We start from the raw sequence: 17,437 nt of genomic DNA on the forward strand, positions 1-17,437 counted from the left end.
ATGTTGAGTAAAGGCTGATCACTAAAAAAGAGGGTTCATTTCCAGCTGGCTGCATGATGCCACTTATTGATTTGAAATAGTTTCCTAACTAGTGTACCTAGTATAGCGATGTGCTCAGCAACTGCAAAGCATCCACTGTTTAGCTTCCGTGAAGACAAATAGTTCACAACAATGTAGTTAACACAGCAATTACATAGTGAACTAATTGACAAACAAATAATATAACCCAACATATTGACAGTGAAATTGGACGATATCTTACAATTGTTTGATATAAAATATTGGGGAATATTGGGGAAGACCATCCTGACGGGAATCATTTTTAATGCTGCTATTCCACTCCTGTTCTCAGAATGCGATAGAAAGGACAATTTAAGATGTCGATTTTTTTAGTCATGGTCCCAGAATACTGGGATTATTGGGGTTGACAAATAGGTGCAGTTGTGTGTCATCAGCATTAAAGTCAGCATATAAAAAATAATGTTTTTGAGCAGTGAGGTAAAAAAAAAAAAAAAGCCTGCTGCTTAAAAAAGCCTGACGGAAATATATCAAATATATGTAAAATAGCTCCCAGGAGTTTACAGGCACCTTGGCTGCAAAGCATAGATGGGTCATTAAACTGAATTACAGCTGCCTATTGCACATCAACACAATAAATATTGGAGGAGATAATGGTTTACAGATGGCGGGATTAAGAGAATGATAAAGTAGCAGTACCAGTAAATGAAATTGTTGATATCTTTCCTAGTCACGCTTGTATCTGCTAAATTGTATTTTTGTTTCAAACACGCCTCCCTGCAGGAAGTTGGAGAATTCAACCAATGAGCTTGTTTCGGCTCTTCTGCGAGCCTGTCCAAGCTACGTCACCCATAAGCCCTTTTTGCTGTGTAGCTCCACAGGTCACAGGTGAAAAAAGACCTCAGGAACAGGCTGCGACGGGAGCACTTGGGGGCTTGCGTGAAGATTTCAATAAATGGGCCTGCTGTGGTGAGATTTCCATATTCTGATGCTGTGGTGAGATTTTTATCATAGCCAAGGAACATAAGGTGCAGCAATGAATCATACACAGTGTTCAGGATGTGCTAATACTTTGCAAAGGTCATTAGTTGCACAGCTTATTTTAATGCAATGAATGCATCATATTAAGACATCCTCTCCTTGTGAAAAATTTAACCGCAAATATAAATTGTAGATCGCCTGCTGAGCTATGTGACCGAAGCTGACCACACCAATATGTCATCCTGTGCGCCTCGTCTGTTTAGGGTTTTTGCAGTTCACGCCACCAGGCCCGAACAATTTATAGGGGAAACACTGAAGTCATCTGCATAAAAAAAAGAAATAAATGAAAAATACATTTGCATAAATGATTGATACTTGTAACTTACATTTGATTCATTATACAGGTCCTCACACCGTTCGATAAGCGATTACCGATATTTCAAGCATAGTGTACTGGTAGTGGGTTGGGTCAACCAGCTTTAGATATTGTTTTAATGTCACCTTTGCACCGTTTATAAAATTTTCAGAATATTTTATACGTTTATACAATAGTATACTGTATATTGTACTGTAATAAACAGAATAGAGGAAATCAGCTCTCATATACAATACTATATATAATATTAGGCTTGCATACTGAAAATACAGGCAATTGTTTTTATTTATTCTAAATGAAGAAAAGGTCTAAAGGAAACCCCGACTTGATAACTTTGTTTTTATTTGCATCTCTTACATATCACAGAACATAAAAATATAATAAGCGAAAATTATAAAAACGATGTACCAAAAAAATTGTAGTTATAATATAAGACATTCTGTAAGAGCTCACGTGTCCTATCCTCTGGTCATGGATTACTACTGGCGAGCGATCAACTATAGATTTGGGGTCAAACACGATGTTTTTTTTATTAATGTTAAACACTTTCTCTTTATTAACCTTAACGTTAAACACTTTCTCACCCTCAACATTAACGTTGAGGGTGAGAATGTGTTCACCACACCACTGAACAAATCTCTGAAGTCCTGAACTCCTTTTCTGCTTGGTTTGAATCTGGCAACAGCACCGCTAGCTCGCCGGCTAATTGAAGTTACACCACTGGGGATGAGCACGCACTCAGTGTCTGAGCATGACGTCAGGAGGGCTCTGATGCGTGTGAACACCAGGAAAGCTGTGGGCCCAGATGGCATATCTGGACGAGTACCGAAGACCTGTGCTAACCAGCTAGCCCCGGTGTTCACCACAATATTCAACATCTCCCTGGCTGAATCAGTGGCCCTGTCCTGCTTCAAGAGGTCCACTGTCGTTACTGTCCCGAAGATCCCCTCTCCTGCCTGTCTGAATGACTACCGTCCGGTGACCCTCACCTCGGTGGTCATGAAGTGTTTCTAGAGGCTGATTAAGGATCATCTCTGCGCCTTCCTCCCCGCACCTTGGACCCATTGCAGTTCGCGTACCAGCAGAACAGATCCACGGATGACGCGGTTTCCCAGGTACTGCACACCACGTTCACGTACCTGGATGGCCGGAAGGGGGCCTATGTGAGATTGCTGTTCATCGATTATAGTTCAGCTTTCAATACCATAGTTCCCACCAGACTGGCTGTCAAGCTGCAGGAGCTCGGATGAATACTCCACTGTGTGCCTGGATCCTGGACTTCCTCACAGCACGGCCCCAGGTGGTTAGGGCGGGGAAGCACATGTCAAGCTCCCTCACCCTGAACACAGGCGAAGCAGCGTCTTTACCACCTCAGGCAGCTGAGGAAATTCCGGGTCTCAGTGAGGATCCTCAAGTCATTCTACTGTGGAACAGTGAAGAGCATCCTGTCAGGCAACATCACTGCCTGGTTTGGGAACTGTACTGCTCAGGACAGGCGGGACTGCAGAGGGTGTTGCGTTCAGCTGAACCCACCACTGGAACTACCCTCCCCTCCCTGCAGGACTTATACACCAGGAGGTGTAGTAGCAGATCCTCATCACCCCAACAACCAACTGTTCCAGCTGCTGCGGTCAGGCAAGCGCCTCCACAGTCACACAGCGAGAACAGAGAGACTGAGACGGAGTTTCTTCCCACAAGCCATAAGAACTGTCAACGCTGAACTCACCAGGGGTCACTGGGCCACACACATAGGCTCCACTACCTTACTGTACTGTATGTAGCATACTGTACTGCATACTGTGTCACCGTTCTGGGTTACTGCATACTGTGCTGTATTGCTGTTCTGTTCGCTGTTGCTGTATTGCTGCGCCGTACTGTTGTACACTGTACTGAATATCTCTACACACACTACCTCACTTTATTCACATGCCACTTAAATCCACATATCTGTATATACATAATAGCCTATCCCATATACATACGTCTATCCCTTTTAATTATATTTTGCACCCCCACTCTGCATTACCTTTGAGTTCTTATTTTATTTTATTCTATATTATTCGACTTACTTACTGCATTAAGTTTTAGAAATCAGTTAGTTAGTCAGGAAGAATTTTTTAGGTAGCTTTTGTGTTCAGTCTAGAACATATTGTGCATAATCACCGGGTGCGTTGCATTGATATTTCACTGCATACAGTATATGTATGTGTATGTGACGAATAAAACTCTTGAATCTTGAATCATAGACTTATGAAGTTGACTATCAGAGTAGTTCAACTTGAGACCAAGGATGGCTGTATCATATGAGAACCATGTAATTGTGTGAATAAAGAATCTGTATGAACCCAGATACCTTGAGAATTTTTTTTACATTGAAAGGAGAGGTAAACATCTTTCTATACCACAAGGCTTTAATAAACACTCGTCGTGACAAAACTATAAATATCAATAAAGTTTCATTAGTGTTGTGAATATCTGTAGTGCTCATATCATTTTGCTTATTTTTATTAAATGGGGAATCAACAATCGATGAAGTTGTCACCTGCTGACATTCATCCAGTCAACAGCTTGGGAGGAGAAAAACTAAAACTTACCTGACTGAGGTTGTCTGCTCTCCTTCCAATCTTCATCACTGTCTTCAGTCTCAGTTTCCGAAGCGTGTGAAGAGAAGAGCTGCTCAGCACCAGCTGGTTCTAAAGCAGCAGCTGGATCTGAGCTACTGGCTGCTTCTGACACTCCCCAGTCCTCTCCATCAGCTTCTGTTTCCATCTGTTCAGCTGAGGTACTGGCTACAGGTTCTGCGTCTGTCTTCTCCTCAGTTTGGCTTCGATGAAGCTGGGACCACTGAGCGCACTCTTCATCATGTTCAGTCTTCACTGGGACATGAGGGAAGGGGAACTGGGTGATACCGGCCTCCTGACCGACACAGAGTTCCTCCTCTTCCTCTTTAATGTGTGGAGGATTTGGCTCCTTCTGGCCCAGACTGGGGCTCCACTCCTGCTGCTCAGAGGGAAGCTCCTCTTTACAGACAGAGAGCTGCTGGAGCTCTGGAGGTAACACTGAAATACATATGGACAGAAAGACGTGTCAAACCTCAACATTGGTGCATTCTACTATACAGGCACTCCTCACTTAACGACCTGCCTGTTTAACGTCCGTTCGGACTTACGACCAGCTCTCTGACCAGTCTGTATTGTGCGCAGCGTACAATACCGCGTGTCTCAGCATCAAGCATCTCATCGCGCATCAAACTGTATATACTTTATATACAATATACACTATATATACACTACACTATATACACTGTATACATCTCATCTCATCACCGTTCTCCAGCCATGCCCCCTTACTGTGAAATAACACGTGTCCTCGCTTATCGACCAATTCACTTAATTACCTGGTCCTAGGAATGAAACTCGTCGTTAAGTGAGGATTACCTGTAAATACTTTGCATTGAGTTCTCCAATACTGTAACCAAAGTTTACAATAATATGCAATATGTGATTTTAATAATAAATTACATTCTCTGAGGCTGGTTAACAAACTTGCCAAATGGAGGGAAGTTACTGCAAATTTTAAAACGTTGCCGTTGTGTAAAGATGAATGAAAAAAGTGAGATGGAAGCTGCTAGACCTGTGGTGGAGAGAATGAAACACATTTACAAACTTCAGAACAGCACTCTGAAGAAACAAGGCTAAATCAATCCACCTGATGCTGTAACCTATGCTGGTCCTAGATCTATTAGAGTTTTCCAAAATAATTAATAATTAAGCAATTATTCTTTTTCTTAGTTTCTACAAAGCTCCTGCCATATTAGAACACCCCTTTATACACACATCTCTGATTCACTTTGGATTTGGTGAAAAATGTCGAAGTTTTGTTCATACCATCTATAATAATAATAGAAATATTATTGGATGAGTCTCTTTAGTTACAGGTACATTCCCTTGATTTGATTTCCATAGGGGTATTTCTCCTAAAGTAATATCTCCTCTCAAAGCTAATGATTGGTGAAATCCCTAATCTTTTAACTGGTGGGAAAAATATTGAGTATAATGTAATAACCTCCATATTCAATATGTAATGAATTTAAGTGAAAGTCTTCCCTCCAAATCGCCTGCCTTTTGGAGAACTTTTCCTGAAATTGAATTGTGGACAATATGGTCAGACCTAATGAAATAGCTCACATATGTTATGACTGAATTCTGGATTACACTGCTGTAGGTGGAATCCAGCTTTTTCATCACAAATAATATATCGTAATTATTTCATCTAACTGTATATATATAACATTCATTCCCCCCATGCGTTCAGAGCGCGGAGTGTAAACTGCACCAAGATGGCGGCCATTTATTAACAATGGACTGTGGTGTCTAATCATTGTTCCCTCTTTGTGGATACTTGGAGCAAAGCGCTGAGAGCTCGACGGCAGCAAGAGATAGACAGACAGACAGACAGACAGACAGACAGACAGACAGACAGACAGATAGATAGATAGATAGATAGATAGATAGATAGATAGATAGATAGATAGATAGATAGATAGATAGATAGATAGATAGATAGATAGACAGACAGATAGATAGATAGATAGATAGATAGATAGATAGATAGATAGATAGATAGATAGATAGATATATGATAGATAGATAGATAGACAGACAGACAGACAGACAGACAGACAGACAGACAGACAGATAGATAGATAGATAGATAGATAGATAGATAGATAGATAGATAGACAGACAGATAGATATATGATAGATAGATAGACAGATAGACAGATATATGATAGATATATGATAGATCGACAGACAGACAGATAGATAGATAGATAGATAGATAGATAGATAGATAGATATATGATAGATAGATAGATAGACAGCTAGACAGACAGACAGACAGACAGATAGATATATAGATAGATAGATAGATAGATAGATAGATAGATAGATAGATAGATAGATAGATAGATAGATAGATAGACAGACAGACAGATAGATAGATAGATAGATAGATAGATAGATAGACAGCTAGACAGCTAGACAGATAGATAGATAGATAGATAGATAGATAGACAGACAGACAGATAGATAGATAGATAGATAGATAGATAGATAGATAGACAGATAGACAGATAGATAGATAGATAGATAGATAGATAGATAGATAGATAGACAGATAGATAATGAAGGGACAGACAGGTGACAGATCAGTGCTTCGTACAGACCTACTCTGTGCAGCTTGACTCCAGGTGTCAGTATTAAATCCAGCACTTGGTGCATCCTGCACATCTCCTGCTCCGAGCGCCTCCGTCTGCTCTCACAATCCACCACATAGTCTTCAAAGTCTCTGACAATGTCTTCGCCTGCTGCTGTTAGCTTCTCGCTCACTAAAACGCTCACTTCTTCACCTACTTTCTTTTCACACAGAAATAAAACCTCTCGGACCGCAGCAGCAATTCGCTCTCGTATTGAAAGTGTGAAAAGCTGGAGCTGCTCCGCCATCGTCCTGGAGTTTCTGCTCAAACTCTCAGTCGAAGAGAATCCACAAGGTTTGGTAAACAAGAGCAACCCCGGAAGCGGTCTGATCTACTTCCGGGTCAAAGAGCGCCGCTCGGGTGGGATGGCAGCGCCCCCTGTGGAGGAAAGTGTAAATGGAATGAACGTGAAGGGAAGGCGCCTGTGTGTGTGTGTCTGTGTGTGTGTGTGTGTGTGTGTGTGTGTGTGTGTGTGTGTGTGTGTGTGTGTGTGTGTGTCTGTGTGTGTGTGTGTGTGTGTGTGTGTGTGTGTGTGTCTGTGTGTGTGTGTGTGTGTGTGTGTGTGTGTGTCTGTGTGTGTGTGTGTGTGTGTTGCAGCTTACACTTTCTATTGCTTTTCTATGGAAGTCTGATGAAGGATCCAAACCAAACTTCAACTCACATTATCTTTTCAAAGACACCAATCAATTGTAATTAAAAGTTGCAGTTGATAGAAAGTTTGACGACATCGATTCCTTCCTCCTCAGTTTATTCAGTTGGTGAAATACAAATATTTTCACGTGAAGTCGTTTATTAATTAAAACAAGCAATAAAAATACAATTGGAATTTAGTGAGTTGGTCTCCAACCGTGTTTTACTACATTAAAGGTGCAGTGTGTAGAATGTAGTGGCATCTAGCTGTGAGGTTGCAGATCTTACATCTGCACTTCAATGACAGATACACTGTGTGATGTCATCACGCTACGGAATACGGACTACCGCTGTAATGTTGTGTTTATTATTGTTCATTATTCACTATGGAACAATAAGAACAGGAAACTGTCCCTGAGTGACAGTAAAATAGAATGTGGGACTGTCACCAAGTTGCAGTATAATTCAAACTGTAACTGGGCACAACATACAACTAACATGGGAATGACCAGTTCAAACTTCAAATGAAAGTCTCTTCCACATTTAAGTGCAAATATACATTTAAATTATACTTATATGGTACTCGCCATTCCAAGAGAAATTGAAAGAAGAAGAAAGAATCTTTATTCGTCACGCAACACACCACACACTTTGATGGTGGCCGGTGAAATGGCTCCTCTGCTTTTGACCCATCCTGGCTTGTCCTTCCTCCGGGGGCACAGCCAGGAGCAGTGGGCAGCGTACGTGGACGCACCCGGGGACCAGGTGATAAGTGTCCATCGCTGGTCAGACCATGATGGTGCATGTTTTTACTGACGTGAGGCGGAGGAAACCCCATGTGAGCACGGGGAGAACATGCAAACTCCACACAGAAAGGCTCCTGTTTGGGAGATAACCCACCGGAGCACGGTGCCAACAGCGCCCCAGGCGGGAATCAAACCCAGGACCTTCTTGCTGTGAGGCAGCAGTGCAATGCACTGCGCCACCGTGCCACCGTGCCACCACCAATTGCGATCATTTCAAAATACAAAAAATATAATAAATGTATAAAATAAACTCTTGTCACTCTGGTTCACTGGAAGTCCTCCGTGCCTCACCGTGCGTTAAGCCAACGGAACCAAAGGGAAGGACCTGTTTTCCTGAGGGACTCGTCAAGAGACAAGTCTCAAAATAGAGTCAAACTTTTCACCCTGAACTGAGCTGAGACAGTGACGGATGCTCAGTCTGCACAATGTTATAATATTATCAGGCGATGAGTAAATAATTGATCTTCTCTTCTTGGTTTACCTTCAAGTACCTTCAAACAGCCACGTTTTATTTCTTTCGCTCTTAGTTTGAGCTGCAATTAAGCTGAAAACCGCCCGAGGCGCCTCACGTTGGGGCCCTTAAAGCCTCTCAAGTATCAGATGAGAGCGTCGTTTCCTCTGAGTTCAGATCAGGATTGAAAGGAGACTTCCTGTTTCCAGGGACCAATCCCACCTCAGAGTGAGAGTCGACCGCCTCACGAGGTCACTCAGACAATACCAGCAAATTCTGATGTTGAATTTCAACATGAAAGCCCTTTAAAGGATCAAATACAGGGTGAGTGTTGCCCCCTCTGAATTCAGATTATGAGATTATCATGATTATTATCAGATTTCGAAATCATAGTTGATTTTATGTCGTGACCTTAGTCTAGTGGTGAAGCAGTCACAAATACCTCGATATTTATATTCAGGTATTGTGTTATTTCTAAGACTTATTTGCCAGTGTGAGATTTTCAGAAAGTGCGATTTTGTGTTGTTTACATTTTACTAACTGTTGTTTTGTGTTTACATTTTTCTACGTCTTCCATTTGAGTTGTGATTACATGAAAAGTGTTATTTTAGGCTTCTGTTTACAACTTATAATTAAATTCATTTTTTAATTACCATTTTGAAGTACTTTGTAGTGTCTTCAATGCAATATTGTGTTTTAAAGGTGCAAATGGGGAAAATTCAAGTTCAGCTATGGTCTACAGCCAATTCCATTTTATTTCATTGTATTTCATTTTATTCTATATATTTTTATTTTATTCTATTAGTATTCGACTTACTGTATTACGTTTTAGGAGTCAGTAGTTGGTCTATTAGAAAGAAATTTTTCCTAGGACATATTGTGTGTTATCACTGGGTGCGTTGCATTACATTTCACTGCATATATGTATGAAAGTATGTATATGTATGAAAGTATGTATATGTATGAAAGTATGTATATGTATGAAAGTATGTATATGTATGAAAGTATGTATATGTATGAAAGTATGTATATGTATGTGACGAATAAACCTCTTGAATCTTGAATCAATAATGCATGTGATATATCACAAATATCAGAAGGTACTCTTGTGAAGTCTCTGAGTTTGCATCACAGTATCTCATCGAATAGTGAGGTCCTTGACAATGACCAGCCCTGCTGTGACGCTGTTAACTGGACACACCTCCTTACTGCCCCCTGCTGGACACACCTAACTGGCCCCTGCTGGACACACCTAACTGCCACTAATGGCTGGAAAGAAATCTGTTTATTGTATTTTACGATGGATATTATTTCATATTTACATATTTTTAGTATACATATCATTTCATGACACAAGTGGACAGTTTGTTTCAGGAGTTCCCTGAATGACTCCCCAAGGGATAAATAAAGTGTTGTTTTGTCTTATGGACCTGTAAATAATGTACTTTGAATGACACAGCATCAAGAAACAAGAGATCAAAAGTAAGAAAAAATAAATATAAAAAATACAAAAATTCAATGATGTTAAATACTAAGACATTTAAAAAAATGTATTACTACCTACCTACTTAATTAAATAACCAAATGAGGATTTTATGAGCATAACCCCCCCCAAAAAAACAAAAAAACAAAAACAAACCAAGGACCAGTGCAGATCATGTTGCAGGAAACCTTCTTTCTATGAGTGCTGGGATGAACTCTAACACATGGCTTTGTTAGACATGGTACCGTGCACGGAGATTTCTGGTTAGTGACAGAAAATAAATAATGTGAAATGAATGAGGGGCAATGATGGGAAGAAACCTCTAGAAGGAAGGAAGCAGGATTAATTTGGCCGAGAATATACCTGCGTTGTCAAAATTTACATGTCATTTGCAAAGACCTGAATTATATGTTAGGCCATTTTTGGTGGCGCCCCTTATTGACACTACCACCCCCCAAAAAGTACATGTCCAGACCTGTCAAACAGTTGATTTATTTTGGCAGCCAGCGCTTTTAATTACTGAGTTATAGGGCTTCAAATTTGACCTCTGGTCAGCGTTTAAAGGTAAGGACCTCCATTTAGGGTCCACCGAAATCTCTCAAGCGTACATATGTCAACCTCCAAGATGAGAACTTTCCAAAAATGTGTTTGGTCTTGCTCTACAATAAAGAAGAAAACCAACCCTGCCCTGGCAGTGGGGCGCCAAGTGTGGATTCCAGCACCATTCACAATCTAAATGGAATAAAATCAGTCTTTTTAAATGAAAGTAAAGTTTACTTACAGGGATTGAAGTGAAGCGGAAGTTTCACTTTGAGTTTAACTTTCACCATTGCCCATCTCTCTCCTGGGCAGGGTTAATGCAGTCAAGAATTTTTTTTCTCCCGCAGCTGTTATACCTGGTGCAAAATATTCCTGTATTTCTCCCCCAAGTTTTCTTGAAGAAACTAGATTCTATTGTGGTTTCATTCATTTGGAACTACAAGGTTCATAGAATTAAGAAACAACACCTCTGTAAATCCAAAGTAAATGGAGGGTTGGCTCTAACAAATTTTCTTCATTATTATTGGGCTGCAAATGTGAGATCTGTTACTTTTGGTTGGAGGATTCCTCTAAAGGTGCAGACTGGTTGGAAATTGAAAAGAGGACCGCCTGCCTTATTCCATTGGTGCGGTGCTCCACTCCCCAACAACCATCAGTAAGTCCCTATTAGAGGGCAACCCTGTTATTTCTAACAGGGTTCCGATATCGTAGCAGTTAAAAGCACGTTTTAAATGGAAAAACTGTATTTTCAACTCCCCATTGCAGCAAATCCCTCATTGTCCCCTTTCGTTCTGGATGGTGCATTTGCTTTATGGAAGAATTCGGGACTACACACAATTGGTGATCTACATGTAGACGGAACGTTTGCTTCCTTTCAATGGCTGCGGAAGAAAGAGAACATACCTGTACTTTCCTTTTTCAGATACCTTCAGGTCAGCGATTGTGTGAAAACATACATTCCTAATTTTGTCTCAACAAAACTTGATAACCTTAATCAATGTGTGTGATTAATTGCTGGATTACACAGTGTTATTTACTTTGTACAATGCCTTTAAACAATTTATAATGCACTCTATGGATAATATCAAAACAGCATGGGAAAAGGAATTGGGCATACAAATACTTAATGATGTTTGGGAGAATATATTCATAACATGCTTTATACAATTTAAAATCATATAGATTGCACTATTTTAAAGTGAAGCTACACAAATTCTTCCCAAAAATGTCACCTATGTGAAAAATGTCATCTGAGGCCAACCCAGCACACAGCTTTGCACACCTTAACTGCAAAAACTTCTGGACAGAAATGTTTCATTTATTGTCACACAGAGTTGATGTGCAAATAGAGCTAGAACCAAACTTATTACCAAATTATTTTAGAAATATCCCAAGACTTGTTGAGGTTGGTTCAGCAACCACTCATCTCTTAGGGGATAATTATTGCTAAAAACAAATTGTTCTGTTCTGGAAAAAGGCAGAGGGACTATCAGTGAAACAGTGGTTTACAGGACTGACCGGTACATTACACTTGGAGAGATTGAGGTAGGTTCTGAGGGATAAGATTGTGGAATTTGAAAAGATTTGGCACCCCTTGATTTCCTATTCTGAGAGAGATTGCGACCGAGCTTAATAATACATTTACCGTCTGCAACTTAGCTCATAAGGATTCGGGTTCTTTCCCGATACATTTACCTGTCTTAAATTTTTAAAGAACCCAAACAGACAAACTTATTTCTGATAAATGGGATTAATTTTATCATCTAAATAATAGTAAAATATATGATTAAGAAACTAAGCAAACAAAAACAGGATTTTAAATGGTGACAAGTTTAACTCAGGGACAATAATGACTCAGTAAGTTATGTGACTCTCATCAAAACAATAATGGTGAGACACACGCTCAGGGCAGTTAACTTCTCTAAAAGGCAAATAAATTAAATTCGCCATCAACTCGTGTCATGAAGCAGAGTGGAAGCCTTGGTCTTACTGGTCGCCGAGTCAGAGGTAGAAAGTTTCAGCTGATTTCCGCAAAGTGTGTAGACAGGATTGAGTCCACTGCTGCAGCTCGCTGAATGGCCGGCTCGTCTGCTGGTGGTTTGCTTGTGCTGTGTGAGAGTCCAGCTGTTGGTTGCTTCCCAGTCTGGAAAGCGATCTGTCATGGAGATCAATCTCAAACCCAGCGAGGAGTTGAAGTCACTTGATTCGGTTCTTGGACGATTTCTGCCTGGCAACGGCTCCTGGGTTCTGAAGTTGTGGCTGAATGTCGAAAACATTAATCTAGCTACACTACTGTAACTTCAGAGAGGCATGAGTCTTTCCTGGGTTGGCAGAGAAACCCCCAAAATAGGGTACAAGGGAACATGACAAAAACTGCAATGTTAAGTGATATAAGAGAACAGAGTACTTCAGTTGGGTAAGCAGACTTGTTCAGTAAAAATGTAATTGCGCATAAACTTTAGCGAAAACAAAAGTGAAGGAAAAGATGTCGGAAAAATACAATAAAATAAAGGGGCTCTCTTGAGCTCAAAAGGTGAGGGCCAGCCTGAGGCAAAATGGTCGGCTTGATCTTTTTTGAACACTGGCCAGAGAAGGAGTTTTAGCGCTTCCTCTACAAAACTGGCTGCTCATATTTTCCTGACTAGTAAATGTAATTTACTTTATGCACAAAAGTCACACAACTTAGTATATCACAATGCTAAACAAATTTGTGGATTAAAAAAAATCTTGTGATAAGGTTTTACATATAAATATATAAAATAAAATCAAAACAAATGATTCAGACATCCGTCATTTTTCAAAACCATTGTATCAGGAGCATAAAACTTATCACTAACTGTTAAGACGATGTCTAATTACTAACTATTAAAACATTTCTAACACTATGAATGCCATAAAGTCATCATCCTTCGTCCGATTACACAAAAAAATGAACATTGCAATCCTACTGGTTAGAGATTTCTACCCATTGGTCACGAGACGGAAGAGTGGCCACATGAAAAATTAACACATTTAAATGGAAGGTTGTTGGACTACTAAAGGTATATTAAAAAAAGAGAAGTCTTTTTGAAATGTGCTGCAAAACATGCAACTCCAGTTAGAAAAAATAACTGATGTTATCCCATCCAATTTTATCCAATTTTAACATTTCACATACTCTTTAGGAAGTTTCTTGAATGGGTGCATTATGTGAAAAGGTGCTCAGTGCAGCGCCGGGGAGGGATTTGGCTGCTCTCACCTGGTACCAGTAGTTCATGCGCCAACATTCTGCGTTGTGGTGCAGTTGCTCTCATTTGCGACTAAGATGTCTATTTAGAGGACTTTGACTTTTAGAACAGGTCTTCCCACACCGTTCAGTCATAGGGTCTCACTCCAGTGTGAAATATCTTCCCACAATGTTCACAGGGGAAAGGTCTCTATCGTGTGTGTATACGCTGATGAATCTTGAGATTGCCTGATTGACTGAACCTTTTCCCACACTGATCACAGGTGTACGGTTTCTCTCCCGTGTGTGTAAGCTGGTGTTGTTTGAGATGGGTTGATTGGCTGAATCTTTTCTCGCAATGTTCACAGGGGTAAGGTTTCTCTCCTGTGTGTGTAAACTGATGTTTTTTGAGATTGGTTGAATGACTGAACCTTTTCCCACACTGTTCACAGGGGTACGGTTTCTCTCGTGTGTGCATACGCTGATGAATCATGAGATTGGCTGACTGATTGAATTGTTTCCCACAGTGATCACAGTGGTACGGTTTCTCTCCTGTGTGTGTGAGTTGATGCTGTTTGAGATGAGTTGAATGACTGAATCGTTTCCCGCATTGTTCACAGGGGTAAGGCTTCTCTCCGGTGTGTGTACGCTCATGTTTCTTGAGATTGGTTGAATGCCTAAATCTTTTCTCACAATGTTCACAGGGGTAAGGTCTCTCTCCTGTGTGAACACGTTGATGTACTTTTACTTCAGCCCTTGTCATAAAGCTCTTCCTACACTGTTCACAGTCATATATTTTCTTTCCTCTGTCAGTAGGACGACATTTTCCATGATGACCTAGGAGAGGGAAAGAAAGACAAGAGTGGATTATAAAACAAGTCAGAGGGGGCACTTAGAATTTAGGATGTTGAGTAAAGATTTGTCACTGAAAAAAGTGGGTTAATTTCCGGCTTGCTGCACTTATCCCACTTATTGATTTTAAATGGTTTCATAACTAGTATACCTAGCACAGCAGTGCGCTGGGTAACTGCAAAGCATCCACTGTTTAGCTTCTGCTAAGAAAAATAGTCCAAAACAATGTAGTTATCACAGCAATTACATAGCGGACTATTTGACCAGCAAATAATATTACCCAACCTATTGAGTTAATAATGTGAAATTAGATGACACCTAACATTTACTTGAACAGATTTACTATATTGCTGCGCGGGAAGACCAATCTGACGGAAATATTTACAACACTGCTATTCGAATCCTGTTTTCAGAATGCTGCGAGATAGAATTGTTGACAATTTAGGATGTGGATTCTTTTTACCACAACAACTGATTTATAGTCCCAGAATACTGGGATTATGAGGATGACAAATAGGTGCAGTTGTGTGTCATCAGTATAGCAGTGAGACACTAAAATGTAATATAATACAACCCAGGAAAAGCAATTAGAGAGAGAATAAACTAAGAACTGAACCTTGGGGGACCCCACATGTAACATCAGCTGCTGAAGACAGTCACGAGTTTACACAGGAAAAACCACCTAAAGCTGTGACACAAATTCTCAGTCCTTGAATCTATTACATGAAAGTGTGAGTTCACAAAATAGACTGTGTACTAAAGTCAGCATAGAAACATAAATGATTTTGAGCAGTGAGGTTTCTTCTGCTTTAAAAAACCTGACTGAAATATATTGTAAAATAGCTCCCAGGAGTTTACGGACAACAACTTGGCTGCAAAGTGTAGATGGGTCATTAAAGTGAATTACAGCTGCAAATTGCACCCCAACACAATAAATATTACAGGAGATAATGGTTTACAGATGGAGGGATGAAGAGAATGACAGTCTACTCAGTCCTGACTAGTGAATTAAATTGCTGATATCTTTCCTAGTCACCCTTATATGTGCTATTTTTTTTCTTGCTTCAATCCCGCCTCCCGCCAGGAAGTAGGACAATTCAACCAATCACCTTGTTTGAGATTTATAGGGGGATGCGTGACAGCTCCTCTGTGAGCTTTTCCTAGCTACGGCTAACCATAAACCCCTTTGCTGCGTAGCTCCGCAGACACTTACATGTACCTACTAGGGATGACCCGATTAGAGTCATTTAAGTTGCCCCCAGTTGGAATCCATGGAACCGACTCTTCTCACTTTTGGGACCAGGTACTTCGTGTTCCACTGCAGTTAGTACCCATAGCGACACTGCATGAAAATGCTGTGACGTCATCTTCAACACCACACACAGGAGAAATGGAGGATGTCGACAGGATGGTATTCTTGATTGATTGTGTGGCTGGATAAGCTTTTCTGTTTGTCTTGGCATGCTTTTTTTGAAGACACGAAGGATGATATCTATTATATCTATTACATATTTTTTTAACCTTTCTAAAAAAAAAAATTAAATACCCCTCCCCGATGTCTGAGCGATCCCTGTTCCCTCTTTCTGCGAACAATAATGTGCGTGTTCTTTTTATCGTAGATGTATTTATTTTCCGAATTGAAACAAAAAAGCCCTGTGTGGGGAGAGTTACTCTTTGTCATCACCAACAGTATCACCATGTAATTGTGTTATTAAAGAATCTGTATGAACCCAGATACCTTGAGACTTTTATTTTTACCGAAGAGAGCTGAGGTTAACCTCTTTCTATACTACAAGGCTTTAATAAACACTAAATGATTTGACCAAACCATAAATGTCAATAAAGTTTCATTAGTATTGTGAATATCTGCAGTGCTCATATCATTTTGCTATTTTTTATTAAATGGGGAATCAACAATTGATGAAGTTGTTACCTGCTGGTATTTATCCAGTCAACAGCTTGGGAGGAGAAAAACTAAAACACACCTGACTGAGGTTGTCTGCTCTCCTTCCAATCTTCATCACTGTCTTCAGTCTCAGTTTCAGGAGAGTGTGAAGGGAAGAGCTGCTCAGCACCAGCTGGTTCTAAAGCAGCAGCTGGATCTGAGCTACTGGCTGCTTCTGACACTCCCCAGTCCTCTCCATCAGCTTCTGTTTCCATCTGTTCAGCTGAGGTGCTGGCTATAGGTTCTGCCTCTGTCTTCTCCTCAGTTTGGCTTTGATGAAGCTGGGACCACTGAGCGCACTCTTCATCATGTTCAGTCTTCACTGGGACATGAGGGAAGGGGAACTGGGTGATACCGGCCTCCTGACCGACACGGAGTTCCTCCTCTTCCTCTTTAATGTGTGGGGGCTCTGGCTCCTCCTGGCCAAGACTAAGGCTCCACTCCTGCTGCTCAAAGGGAAGCTCCTCTTTACAGACAGAGAGCTGCTGGAGCTCTGGAGGCAACACTGCAATACAGACCGACAGAAAGATGTGTCAAACCTCAACATTGGTGCATTCTACTATACAGGCACTCCTTACTTAATGACCTACCTGTTAAACGAACGTTCGGACTGATTGGCACATTACGCTAAAAAATCTTTGCATTGAGTTTTCTAATACTATAATCCAAGTTTACAATCATTTGCAATATGTGACCCACCGCAGAAAAACCCGCCGTCTCACGCATTTCTAAAATGACCAGGAGCAGGCAAATAAGTTGAAAAAACCCTTCATGAAAGGAAAATTATATTTTTCCAGATTCATATTCCTATGTGTTTTTTTTGTCTCTCAACGTATTTTCTAAACCGAGTTTGATTTATAAACAGTATAAAAATGTTAAACCATGGAGTT

The sequence above is a fragment of the Zeus faber genome, assembly GCF_960531495.2.
Source record: "Zeus faber genome assembly, chromosome: 8".
Taxonomy (NCBI): Eukaryota; Metazoa; Chordata; class Actinopteri; order Zeiformes; family Zeidae; genus Zeus; species Zeus faber.